Raw genomic sequence first — 10,811 nt, forward strand, 5'->3', positions numbered from 1 at the left:
GTTTTAGAACATTTTTTATCAATCTAAAAGAATAAATGAAATCTTAGATTATATCAATGAGGCATTGTTGTACTTATAATAATAATGGTGGAAGGTATTAGAAGAAACCAAATTTTGGCTACTTGACTAGAAATATGTCTTCTCCTGAAGCCTTGGACTGAACAGCAGCTCAACAGCTTCTATACTTCTCCATGCCAACTCCCTTTGCTCTTCGGAATATTTAGCTTGTTCCTCGTTGTCTAGGTATTGCTGTTGACACATTTCAAACAACTCACTATACATGTCGAGGAACATCTTACGAATATTAGCTGTTAGACCATAAACAGATTGGTTCCAATGGCTTTGCATGTTCTTCTCTAGTGCCTCAAATATGATGGGCAGTATCACACTGCAGTTTTGGGCGACTAAGCTCACAATGTGATCATTTTTCAAACAGAGAAACAAAAGATTCACCAATCAATTTTTTTTTTTAGCAAATTTTTTCCTTTCATGTTAGTGTTGAAAATTTTGTACAACTATGGAAATATGCAACATCGGCAAAAGCAGTACAGGAGAAAATCACGACTAAATAATGTGGTCGTTGTTATAATCTCACTAGTTAAATGTTAAAGGCACTGGCGGAATCACATAGCTTATCAGGAATTTACACCTTGGTCCAAGAAACTGATATCTATGATGATGGTTTGACGAAAAAGAAGTCTTAAAATAAGTTCAACGAGCAACATAAAAGAGAGATGGACAAAGAAACAAACCTGAAAGTGAGAACTACAGAGGCAGCAAGCAATCTTCTTGAAGAAAGGAACAATTGACGCTGGGTAGGATAGCAATTATCTTGCGGGATAATGAGAAGACGAAAAATTGAGGAGAAGACAAAAAGAGGAACCTCCAAGAAGAAATTTTTTTATTAAAATTAGAGGGTTAATCCCTCAGCATCTAAACATGACTCTTATATAGACCACAACCTAAGACTCAAATAAGGAAAGAAATTACAATTAATAAATCTTAATTCCAATATGATAAAGAAAGGAAATAGATTTTTATCCAAAAAGAAAAAGAAAAGTAATTAACTTAACGATCTTAAGACATGGATCAAGACAAATCCTCTCTAAAACATACCAAAAAAATAAATATTACCCTAAATACCTCCAAAAATATAAATTACCAAAAATAGCAAAAAGACCCTGAAAAGGGTTTAGACGGTAGAATTTGGAGATGAAAATTTGACGGTTAAGGTTACAGTGGTTACAAACGTAGGTTTTCAAATTCTGCACGTGTGACGACAGACGGAGCCCGATTCCGAGTCTCAATTCAAAAGTTATGTCTGTTTGAAATTTGAAGGCTCATATTGGGTTTCAACATGGGTCGAGCCTGCATCAGTCTCCCCGGCTTGAAAAGAACTCGCTCTCAAGTTCATATTAACTTCATTAGTAACCGTCGAATAAGGAGTTAGATGCTTCACATTGAAGACATCAAAAGCCTTCAAATGACTAGGAAGACGCAATTTGTAGGCATTGTCGTTAATCTTCTGTAGTATCTCGCATGGTTCGATTTTTTGATCCTTTAGCTTATTTTATTTTCCAACAACGAAGCGATCATGAGTTAATACAGCCTATACAAAATTTCTAATCTCAAAAAGTATCTGTCGACGATGACAATCGACCTAAGCCTTATATTTAGTATTGCTTTCCATAATTATCAGTTTCACCTACTCATGAAGACTTTGAAGATCTTCTGTCATCTCATCTGCTTTAGAACTAATTGCTCTACACGTGGAACAGGGGCTAAGTCTAGAACTCTTAATGGATTCCGACCATAGACAATCTCAAAAGAACTCAATCCCGTAGTTCTATTTTTCAATGTGTCATAGGCTCTTGAGGTAATGTCAAGTCCCACTGCTTTGACTTAATTCCTGTAAGACATCTCAGAAGATTATCTAGACTCTGATTCGCCACCTCAGTTTGTCCATCCGTTTGAGGGTGGTAAACACTGCTAAAGTTTAACTGTGTTCCCAATTTCCCCTATAAGCTCTTCCAGAAGTGACTGATGAATTTGGTATCTCGATCTGAAGTCATGAACCGAGTAACACCATGTAAACGTACGATCTCCTTAAAGTAAAGATGGGCAATCCGCGCAACATCCATAGTCTTCTTGCAAACTACGAAATGCGCCATCTTTGAGAATCGGTCAACAACAACAAGAACTGAGTTTGAAGCTCGTTGGGTGCAGGATAATCCCAATATGAAATCCATGTTGACATCGAGACAAGGAGCTTCAGGAACAAGTATGGGAGTGTACAAGCCTGCATTGGTTAGAATCTCCTTACACCGGTGGCATGCAAAACATCGATCAACAAAGTGAGCCACATCGCTGGTCAACTTGGGCTAATAGAAATTGGTAGAGATGAGGGTCGGTGTCTTATCACGTCCAAAGTGCTCCTCATTATGAAGCTCGCTCATAATTTGCTGCCTTAGAGAGCAGTCTGGAATGTACAATTGCAACCCGCGAAATAGGTAACTATTATGCAAAATAAAATCATGTCGATAATCATCATGTACCTCTTCGAATATCCTTCCGAATGATAGGTCAGTTGCATACATATCTGGAAAAACCTCAAAGCCCACGATGCTAGTACTCATGGTGGTGAATAATGAAAAACGCTGACTCAGGGCATCTGCGACACGGTTCAAACTTCCAGCTTGGTGCCTTAGTGTAAAGGTGAACTCTTGCAAGTAAGTCACCCACTTAGCATGCCACCTGCTCTGTTTGTGTTGACCATTGATATACTTTAATGTTTCATAATCAATGAACAGGATGAATTCCTTCTAGAAGGGAGTGTCACCAATGTTTCAAAGACTGCACTATAGCATAGAACTCCAAGTCATAGGTAAAATAATTTTTCTTGGACTCAGAGAGGTTCTCATTGAAGAAAGTAATTGGTCACCCAGATTGACTCAAAACAACCCTGATACCTATGCCGGATGCATCACAGTTGATCTCAAATAAACTATCAAAATCAAGAAGAGTAGAACTGGTGTTTCGATCATCCTTTGTTTGACCAGTTGAAAGCTAGCCTCTGCTTCTTCAGACTACTTGAACTCCCTTCCCTTGAGACACTCGTTGATAGGAGCAATCAGAGTGCTAACATTTCTGATGAACCAGTTGTAGAAAGAAGCTAAGCCATGGAAACTTTTGACATCGTGTAAGGTACTCGGTTGAGGCCACTCCAGGATTGCATCTATCATTGTTTGATCTGCATGTACACCATCAGTATACACAATAAAGCCAAGGAGAGTTACCAATGTAGTAAAGAAAGAACACTTCTTCTTGCTTACAAATAAGCACTCCGTTTTCAACTTTTCAAATATAGCACGAAGATGATCGAAGTGTGATGTCTATGTCGGACTGTAAACAAGGATGTCATCAAAGTATACCATTATAAACTTTCTCATAAAGGGGCACAAGATCTGATGCATAAACTCATGAAGGTGTCGGGTGCATTGGACAATCCAAAAGGCATGATCATCCACTCATATAGCCCATGTTGCGTCTTGAATGTCGTCTTCCATACATCACCAAACCTTAAGGTCAATTTTTTAGAAGACCTTAGAACAGGATAGCTAGTCTAACATGTCATCCAAGCGGGCAATTGGAAATATGTACTTCATTGTAATCTTGTTGATGGCTCTATTATCGACACATATATGTCATGAAGTCATCCTTCTTCGATACTAGTAGCAGAAATAGCGCAGGGGCTCGTGCTCTTTCGGATGTATCCCGTTTCGAGCAATTCCACCACCTGATGTTGCAATTCTTCTTCTTCCTTAGGGCTAAGATAATAAGCTGGCCGAGTAGGTAAACTCGACCCTGGAACAAGGTCAATTTGATGTTGGATATCTCGCATAGGTGGTAGCAGCTGTTGTACTTTGGCTAGTAACTCAGCATCCATGGTCGAAGCAATGTTTTGTCATGGTAGCAAAGCATATACAACTCCATGCTCTACTTTATCTAAAAACCTGAATATAGAAAGCAGATTAGTATTTTTAGCTACCGAAATTGGAGTAGTTCCTTCCCGCCGTGGCTCCAACACAATTTTTTCCCCCTTAATGTTAAGGGTATAGGTATTCTTCCACCCATCATAAACAGCATTGCGATCATACTGCCAAGGTCGGCCCAACAATACATGACATGCATCCATGACCACCACATCACACCAAACACTATCAAAATACGTGCCAATCGAAAAGGAAACGAGACATCACCGGTCTACTGTTACCTCATTTTCTTTATTTAACCAAGATAACTTGTAGGGTTTAGGATGGCGGTCTATCTTCAGTTGTAATTTCTGGACAACCTCTACAGATATTAATTACATTCTCACAACTCCGTTGTTGATAATCATCTTGCAGACTTTATCCGCGATGGTGCAGGTAGTATGAAAAATATTGGTTCTCAATCAATCATCCCCCGAATTACCCTTGGGAGTCAGCAGACTCTTACGAATGACCAAAGTCTCATGATCATCACCATAAATCACTTCGTCAGATACTTCATACATCGGATCGCCAATTGTTGTTGTATCTTCTATCACTTCTTCCTCGATCAATAAGCTTTTGCCCTCGGATCAATAGAAGAGGGATTCCTACATTGGTGTGCCATATATCCTTATAAGCCACCACATTGATAATATCTGACGACCTTAGTGTAAACCTGTGGTGATCGTTGCGGTGGTCGCTGCGATGGTTGTTGTAGTGGCTGCTAATGTGAAAGACGAGAATTTTGAGGGCGAGCTAGCTGATTGTTCTGGTTGTCTCTCCCCGCTAGTTTCCTTTTTTGTTGCATTTCATCCGCCATTGCACGTTGAAAGGCCTTTGACACCGTCGAGAGTGAATAAAGACTGAGAGCATCTTTTAAGGCTAAGCACAGACCCCCTAAGTAACGTGTCACTTGCTGCTCCTCCGTCTCAGATAGATCATTTCAGACCACTAGCTGGAAATACTCTTTTGTATATTCGTCGACCGATCTCGCACCCTATCTTAATGAGTGAAGTCGCTAGAACAGAGTTTAGGTATAGGTGAAGGGAAGAAAGTATTCCTTCATGTTTTCCCTCATATCTTCCCAGATAGTTATTTGGGATTTACCTTGTTTGTCCAGAGAGCGTCGCATTTGTTCCCACCATGCTGATGCTCACCCTTTGAGTCTGATGACAATTAACTTCACTTTCATCCGATCTGGAACTCGCTTATAGTCGAAGATCTGCTCTACTTTGTTGATCAGTTGATGAAGACCTATACTCGCAACGAACCAGAAAATTCAGGCAGATCCCAAAATCCGAAGTCTCCAGTCGATTCCTCTCGTTCAAGACGTTCACGAGGTGAGTCTCACCGGTGATATGGGTTCTCAAAGGAACACTCAAATCCATGAAATGAAATCTCACGGTCTTCGAAATCTCGCGCCATCATATGCTAAGTTAAATCTACAACTTGCCTCCGTAAATCCTCAATCGGCAATCATCATTATGTCCTGAACGCTCCGACAACGGTGCTCAGCTTCTTCCGATGAAGCCTGCCTATTGTTGCGATCGCGACAATGACCACGACGACCTGCCATTGGATCAATGGATGACCTTCTCATGCTCTGATACCAACTGACGCCGGACAAGATAGCGATTATCTTGAGAACTAACGAAAAGACGAAAAATTGAGGAGAAGACAAGAAGAGGAACCTCTAAGAAAGAAACTTTTTATTAAAATTAGAGGGTTAATCCCTCAACATATAAACATGACTCTTATATAGACCATAACCTAAGACTCAAAGGAAATAAATTACAATTAACAAATCTTAATTTCAATATGGTAAAGAAAGGAAATAGATTTTTATCCAAAAAGAAAAGTAATTAACTTAACGATCTTAACTCAACCAAGACATGGATCAAGATAAATTCTTTCTAAAAAATACTAGGAATATAAAAATTACCCTAAATATCCAAAAAAAAAAAAATTAACAAAAACAGCAAAAAAAGATTTGGGGCTGAAAATTTGATAGTTATGGTTACACCGGTAATAAACATAGGTTTTCAAATTCTGCACGTGTGACGACAAACAGAGTCTGATTCCGAGCCCGAGTCAACATGAATTCACGTTGCACCAATAATGCACCGTTGGAACTCTGCCGGTTGGGTTCCCTCCAGCATTTTTTCCAACTTCCCAAGGAATATCACTTCCTTCTAACAATTAGCAATGGGTCAATACTTCAACATCCACCTAATGACTGTATCAACCAACTTATAATCTTTCTCGACAAATTGTACAATGCAGTAGGAGAGTTGCTGATGGTACACCCCAATAGTAATGCAATAGATTTCGGCTGATGCAATGGGATGAGAGCACGTACAAGGAACAACTTGTGCTCCTCCTTCATCAGCAAGGTGAATCCATTAATTATACTGCCAAGGATCTCCAACAGTTCAACGATGTCGCTGTGCCTCTCGGTCTCGAAGATAAACTGGTAGAAGATGTTATTGATGGATTTGCGAATAAAAGGGCGGTGGACCATGAACTTGTCGTATATGCGATGGAGGATTGTCTTAAGATACTCACGTTAGCAAGGGGAGTTGAGATCCTCTGTCCCATTTTGGGGACAGAGGATCTCAACTCGAGGAGTTGAGATCCTCTGTCCCCAAAATGGGGTGTCCCCATGTCCCCTCGCCGATCGGACGGGTTAAATCATATCTCAAAGATGCAGTGCACATCACGAGGTCATCATGATCGTCCGATCGGCGAGGGGACAGAGGATCTCAACTCTAGCAAGGGTCCCTCGAGTCGAAGAGGTCGAGGGGGCGGAGTACGAAGGAGTGGTAAATGTACCGCTTCACAATCTTGGTGTCAGTGTCGGGAGATGAGATCCTCTGTCCCCAAAATGCTGTGTCCCCATGTCCCAGCGCCGATCGGACGGACTAAATCACATCTTAAGAATGCAGTGTACATCATGAAAATATCATAGCCGTCCGATCGGCACTGGGACATGGGGACACAGCATTTTGGGGACAGAGGATCTCATCTCCAGTGTCGGACGAGATAATTTAGCGGAGAAGGATCTCATAGACGGGATGGAGATGAGGCCAGGCGGGGTGAAGGTAGATATCCTCCTCTGGGTCGGCGGGATCCGCGTCGGTGTTCTGGCGGGAGGCCAAAGAGAGAATGCGGAAGATGTTGACAGCTACCTTGACCCCGCCTGGCCTTGAGCGTGTTGGAGAAGTCGAAAACCACAGCGCGGATCTGAAGCTTACGGATGAAGAGCGCCCGGCGCTCGGGGATGGGCACGTCCTGGAAGAGCGGGAGGGACTCGACCTGCAGGACGACACCAGAGGCGGGGGAGGGGGAGACGGGAGCGGATACGACGGGGCGGGAGGCGAGGTTGATGGTGACGGTGGGATGGCCGCCGGCGGGGGTTAAGGAGGCAACGGACTCCGCCTTGGAGGCCTTGCGGCAGCCCCGCTTTTTGATCCCGTTGAATATTGACGAACCACTAAGCTTAACCCTAGATTGGCCTCCGCTAGTGTCCCCCAATCCGAAGGGGCGACCTGGAAACCCTAGGCTCAGCAATTTAGCACATGAGGAAGAATGCTAAAAGGGAACAAGGGAGAATGAGAAGAAATTTTATTCAATGGGATAGAGGAAATGAGGAATGCAAAGACTGGAGGATAAATGAAAATTGGAGAGACAGAGACAAAGGGATTTTTTCCTTTTTTCAGGATGAAGTTTCAGGATGAAGATGGTGGTTGGATCCGGTGGTTTGTTGGGGGTGCGGGGAAGAAATATTTATTTATTATTATTATTATTTTTAAAAGGTCGAGGATTCTGAATGCTCCATCACACTTGTGGGCATATTATTATTACTATTACGAAAAATGATTGATGATTAAGAATTGACTTATTTAATAAAAAATTAAAAAAGAAGCTAAGTAAAATCTTTATTTTATGTCTAACAAATATTTTTTTATATAGGTAAATTTATATTATCTTCATTAATCAAAATCTTTATTTCCATTTCCTAGTTAAATATAATAGACATTAATTTATCTAATTGTCTATGATATTTTCAAGTATAAAAAGTTTAAAAAGGAGTATAATTTTTCTTAAATTCAGCACATTAAATTAAAATTCAATAAATTTTCTATCAAATTGAGCATGACTATTTTACCACTTCAATTAGATGAAAAATATACTAGATTTTCTTTAAATGATACTCAATTGGATAGAAAATATACTAGATTTTCTTTGAATGGTATTGAATTTAGAAAAATTATATTAAGTAGGAAAAAAGTCATATTCAATTTGATATAAAATATACTGGATTCTAGTTTAAAGTGTTGAATTTAAGAAAAATTATACTTATTTTTAGATTTTTATACCTAAAAAATATGAGAGGACAATTTTGTTAGAAATATACTGTGATCTTGTCCAAGCGCTGAGTCGATGAAAACTGGGGACGTGGCGCTCTCTGCTGCCTCCGGGTGATCTCCGCGGTGACGTGGGCCTCCGGTGAACCTGCAACAAAGTCGGGCCGGGAATGGGTTCCCGGCGACGATCCTCCGACGCTCAAGTCAGGCAACGATAAGGTGAAACAGAGGTCAAATGGCGAGACTGTGGCTACAGTAGATGAGGAGAAAAACCATACCTCCGTCGAAGTCCGGAGATCTTTATATAGGACCCCGGAGAGGCGCGTGCACACTTCCTGAAACTTGCACGCTCCTCAAAGCATACCTCAGAATGATTGTGTCAGAAAAACGTGTCTGACGCCATACCGCAACTGTCCGAGCATATCTCTGCTACGACAGTGGAAACTTCCACCGTATGATCCTCAGTACGACCCGACCGTCAACCATGCTGATTGTCGTTAGCAGGTGTCTCGAGAATGATATCACTAGCTGCCCTCTTTGTACTCTTCTAAGTCTTTTGTCTCTTATTGGGCCGGACGGGATGTCCGCTCGGCTTCCAGAGTGCTCGGGTGTGCATGTGCATCGGACCGGGCGAGAAGGCCGCTCGGTCACATACTCGGACGGGAGTGCGATCTGGTTGGCTTGCGGTTCGGCTGAGCGGATCGATCGCTCGGCACGATGGTTCCTCTATAAGGGCGCGTGTGTGTCGGAAGCTCGACCTGAGATCGAGCTATCTACACGCCGACCTGGGATTTACTCCGGCTGGTCGGCAGGTGGCTTTCCCCCGCTCAGCCAGGACCTTGACTCCCTCGTGTCATTGACCCCTCCCTATGTGGGCCTCCGATTCTTACCACCGGATCATACTGGATTCTAATTTAAAGTGCTGAATTTAAGAAAAATTATAATCAATTTTAGACTTTTTGTATCTAAAAAAATCTAAAGGATAATTAAGTAACAATATTTGTATAAGGGAGTTGAAGCAAATAAAATTTTATATGCAGGGAGTGGAAATAAAATTTTTTAGATATAAAAACTACATACAAAGTTAAAATTACGATGAGTGATTTTTCTCTAATTTATAATTTTTTATCTTAGGTTCAATTTGTAAACTTAACACCAGAATCTACTTCCAGTCCATGATCAATAACCAAAGTGTCGGTGGAATTGTTTGACCGAATGTAAAAGGTTTATTTAGTTCAGGTAAGTATTTTTACAATTAGATTAATATATATTTTTTTGAAAACGTATTTAAATAAACTAATCCGAATGCGCCACTTTATTGAGGCTTAGCTTGAATTTTAAAACATTGATCTAACAATAAATAGATCGACTTGGTTAATTCTTCCATCCTCTATTTAGAATTTAATTCCTTTTCGAATTTCTTATAGACCGATTGTTTTGTTGGGTTCCAACTATTTGGATCAAATGAAGAATATGTTTCAATTTTATTGCAATCAATTTGGTAATTCTACCTTCAACGAGGAGAATGTCAATGATAGAAAACTTTTTTGGGAGGGATCACAAAGAATAGCGCACTTAACTGATAAAATCGCCTTAGGTGTTGTTAGCTTAATTATTTTTCTCCAGGAGAGAGAGTTCATGAGGGAAAGGGAGAATATGGCCAATTACTTAGAGATAACTCCGAGGGAAGAATTGCATACCTCCACAATTGCCTAAGTTTGTTTTGGTCCGACCACAAGGAATAGAGCTCTAGCATCCTGTCAAGGCGTGACAATACGCTTCTACCTCTTTGGGGGCATCCTCAGGATGAAGCATGGTACACTTTTTTTTTTAATCCTCAAAACAATATTGGAACAAATATAATGTAGTAGTAATCCTCCTCTAACTCTTCAAAGGAAGTATAACCTACCTTCCTCATCAATCCCAGCAATCCTTGTAATATTTCTGCAGATCTCGTGTTCAACGTATTGCCAGCTACAGATGACTCCGGACCATCGCAGGTCTCAATCCAACTGCAAGCTGGAACATGTTCCAATCCTATCTCCTTCATCCGCCCCCTCACCTTCTTAGCTTCTTCCCATCTCCCAACCTGGGAGTACAAATCCAAAATGAGAATGTAGTTCCCTGTGCACACAGGCTCAATCTCCAGCAGAGGTTCAAAGGCAAGCCGCCCAAGTGCAACATCACCGTATACCAATGCTCCATTGAGCTTCGCACCCCACGCCTTGCAATTTGGCTCAAATGGCATCTTTTCGATGAACTCAGTAGCCTCTCTAATCTTTCAGCCATGGCTAAGGACAAGCATGCAGACTGTTGAGATCAAGGTGGCTGGGAACAAACCATGAGAGTCCTCGAGGAAGATGCAACGATCAGGGCTTGCGAGGAATTTGAATGGTAAGATACATTTGCCATC

The 10,811-nt window shown here is 41.1% G+C and overlaps 1 pseudogene; it reads right to left on the minus strand.

Moving 5' to 3' along the window:
* Positions 1 to 118: 118 nt before the first annotated feature.
* On the minus strand, positions 119 to 10,646 carry LOC122013517 (annotated as a pseudogene).
* Between the last annotated feature and the right edge of the window lie 165 nt (positions 10,647 to 10,811).

The sequence above is a fragment of the Zingiber officinale genome, chromosome 8B (genome assembly GCF_018446385.1).
Source record: "Zingiber officinale cultivar Zhangliang chromosome 8B, Zo_v1.1, whole genome shotgun sequence".
In the NCBI taxonomy this organism is placed as follows: Eukaryota; Viridiplantae; Streptophyta; class Magnoliopsida; order Zingiberales; family Zingiberaceae; genus Zingiber; species Zingiber officinale.